A 3,977-nucleotide genomic window follows, 5' to 3' on the forward strand; every position below is an offset into this window, starting at 1 on the left:
TCTGGATCCTGGCCAATACACAATATACAATGTTGATTCCGGGAGACACAAACACTCTACACCACCCCCCTCCCCACCCCTCCCTCAACACCATGAGCTATTTGGAGGAACTCACTGTTGCAAGTTGCCATTGCATTGTAACACTGACTAGACTTGAACATACTTCATGAGCTGAGGAAAGGATTGAGGTATCCGGCAACAAAACAGCCCGAAAGGCTGACCTCATTGGTTGGCAAATTGTTGGAGGGAATCCTGAGGGATAGGATTTACATGTATTTGGAATGGCAAGGACTGATTAGGGATAGTCAGCATAGCTTAGTGAGACATGATTTCCCAGGCACAAACTTGAATTTTTTGAAGAGGTGGTGATGAAGATCGATGACAGTAGAGCAATGAATATTGCCTCTATGGACTTCCATAAGGCGTTCAATAGGGTTACGCATGGTAGACTGGTTAACAACGTTGGATCACATGGGATTCAGGGAGAGCTAGCCAAAATTAGCTTGAAGGTTGGAGAAGGAGGGTGGTGGTAGAGTGTTGTTTTTCAGACTGGAGGCCTGTAACCAGTGGTATGCCACAAGGATCGGTGCTGGGTCCACTGCTTTTCATTATTTATATAAATGATTTGGATGTGATCATAGGAAGCATGGTTAGTAAGTTTGCAGATGACACCAAATTTGGTGGTGTAGTGGACAGCAAAGACAGTAATCTCAGAGTACAACAGGACCTTAATCAGATGGACCAACGTGCTGATGAATTGCAGATGGATTTAATTTAGATAAATATGGGGTGCTGCATGTTGTTAAGGCAAACCAGGGCAGGACTTATACACTTAATGATAGGTGCCCAGGGGAGTGTTGCTAAACAAAGAAACCTTGAAGTGCAGATGCATAGTTCCTTGAAGGGGGAGTCACAGGTAGACAGGATAGAGAAGAAGGTGTTTGATACACTGGCCTTTGTTATTCAATGCATTGAGAATAGGAGCTGGGATATCATGTTTGGCTGTACAAGACATTGGTTAGGGCACTTTTAGAATATTGTGTTTAATTCTGGTCTCCCCGCTAAAGGAAAGATGCTGAATGGGCTTGAACTTGAAAAGGCTCAGAAAATATTTACAGGAATATTTCCAGGGTTGAAGATTTTGATCTACAGGGAAACACTGAATAGGGCTGTTTTCCCCAGAGTGTCAGGTGCTGACTGATGACCTTACAGAGATGTTTGGAGGTCATAAAAAGTCCTGGTTTCATGCTAGTTGCCACAATGCCCTGTTACAACAGCAACTCATCCATCAGAATTTTGAGTCTAGATTAGAGTGGTGCTGGAAAAGCACAGCAGAATTTTGAGCCCCATCTGTGTGCTTTGATCACTTTGTACACTCTATATCCAACATCTCTATCAACTATTGCATGGGTACAGCATGGGCTAAAGGAAGAATAATGCATTCTCTCATCTGCACCAATAAACCTTAAAATCCACCATCAATACAGTACTATCTACAACAAAACCTAGGTTTTATGTCTGCCACGTCAGCAATCTGAGTAGATCTTTAGTTTGTGGTGGCATTCCACATTAAACTCTAGCGAGTTGTTAACGACAAATCCAAACAGGGCCAGTGGAACCACTGGGCAGTGAGCAGCAGTAAGATTTCATGAGGGAGCAAACAAAAGTAGCAACTTTTTAAAAGACAAAACCTGGAACCATCTGGTTTGCCGAAAGCTGTCCAACAAAACACAAAGCCCTCCAACAGGGCTTTCCCGGTCACAACTTTCTCTTAAAAAAAACTATGAGGGGCATGGATAGGGTGAATAGCCAAGGTCTTTTTCCCCAGGGAGGTGGAGTTGAAACCTAAAGAGCATAGGTTTAATGTGACAGGGGAAAGATTTAAAAGTGTCCTAAGGGGCCATCTTGTCAGAGGAAGTGGTGGAGGCTGGTACAAACGCAATATTTACAACCATCTAGATGAGTACATTAATAGGAAGAGTCTAGAGGCATATGGGCCAAATGCTGGCAAATGGGACTAGATTAATTTGGGATGTGGTCGATTTGGACGAGTTGGGCCAAATGGTGTGTTTGTGTGTTGTACAGCTCCATGACTAACTGCAGATGCTGGAAATCAAAAACAAACAAGCATTGCTAGAAAAACTCAGTAGATCTGGTAGCATCTGTGGAGAGAAAGCAGAGTTGACATTTCAGGAGCTGTTTTGGAGAAGCATCACTGGACCTGAAACATTAACCCTAATTGCTCTCCATTGATGCTGTGAGACCCGCTGAGTTTTTCCAGCAATTTCTGCTTTTGTTTAAGACATTGTGTTTGCGAGAATTGATGGTTTTTTTTTCATTTTTCACTGCTGTTAATTGGATCTGATTGATTCTATTTCCCTCCAGAATAATTATCAGAGAATGCATTGGATGAGCAAAACTTCAAAAAATGTGGGGCAGCATTTATTTTAACATGCCTTTATTGGAAAGTTATTCTTGATCCACCCCTCACTCCATGTGTCTTATCAACCTCATCTCCTAGAATGATCCTTTCTTTGCTGTTGGAAAATGCTTCTTATCGTTGCCACTTTTAACCCATTTAGATGCCACTTTAGAGATGTCACACCTGCAAAGGGCATCACTGGATGTCAAGGACTAGGGGGAAGGGGAGTTGTAAAAGGAGCACAGTAGCTGTCAGTCCAGGTATGAGAGAGATACTGGCTCCAAACTACAGGTCACTAGGAGGTAGGCAACAGGGTCAGCACTGAAGTGTTCAAACAACAATAGATCACATTAAAGAACCAAATATCTCGTAAGTAATATAGTGATAAAGGTGGATAAAGTTGATGGGAGTTGTCTGCTGTCAAGATGGGTTCTTAATACAAATTTGAACATTTGAAGAAATAGCGAGGTTTGAGAAGATTTGTAGCTCAGGTTGAGGTTTTGGATGTAGGCTTGCTTGCTGACGTTTCATTACCTTACTAGGTAGCATCTTCAGTGGACCTCATGTGAAACAATGCTGAAAATTCCTGCTTTCTATTTATATGTTTGGGTTTCTTTGGGTTGGTAATGTCATTTCCTGTGATGTTATTTCCTGTGGTGGAGTCACTTCCGGTTCCTTTTCTCAGGGACAGTAGATGGGGTCTAATTCGATGTGTTTGTTGATAGAGTTCTGGTTGGAGTGCCATGCTTCTAGGAATTCTCATGTGTGTCTTTGTTTGGCTTGTCCCAGGATGGATGTATTGTCCCAGTCGAAGTAGTGTCCTTCCTCATCTGTATGTGTGGATACTAGTGAGAGAGGGTCACATCTTTTTGTGGCTAGTTGATGTTGATGTATCCTGGTGGCTAGTTTTCTGCCTGTTTGTCCAATGTAGTGTTTGTTACAGTCCTTACATGGTATTTTGTAAATGACGTTAGTTTTAATCATTGTCTGCATAGGGTCTTTCAGGCTCATTAGCTGCTGTTTTAGTGTGTTGGTGGGTTCGTGGGCTATCATGATGCCAAGGGGTCTGAGTAGGACATTCTTGTTAGAGACGAGGTATTAGAGTCAGTTAGTTGGATGACTGGTTTGTGATGCCAACAGCACAGGTTCGATTCCCACTCCACCTGAGTTTACCATGGAGGTCCCACCTTCTCAACCTTAGGTTAAACTCAACACTAGTCATCTCTCTAATGAGAGAGTGGCCGTCTAGGGTAATGGTAACTTTTTACTGATCAGTAATAGTCACTGATGGACATGGTAAGGGACAGGCTTGAGGTAAGAGGACCATTAAAGATTAATGGAGAAGGTCAGTAGGTAGAACTGAACGCAAGACAATAGATAGAGAAGTCTGCTCCATATATATTTCCTCCTTATAGTAGAAGTTTTTCAGTTCAATTGTTCAATATACATTACATTGGTGAAGGCTGGTGCTGTGGGTGGCTTGTTGAGAGATGTAGCTGTTACACAAGAGATAATTAGTTGGATTACACTGAAATACAACAAAACACCACCAATA

Source organism: Chiloscyllium punctatum, chromosome 19 (genome assembly GCF_047496795.1).
Source record: "Chiloscyllium punctatum isolate Juve2018m chromosome 19, sChiPun1.3, whole genome shotgun sequence".
Classification (NCBI taxonomy): Eukaryota; Metazoa; Chordata; class Chondrichthyes; order Orectolobiformes; family Hemiscylliidae; genus Chiloscyllium; species Chiloscyllium punctatum.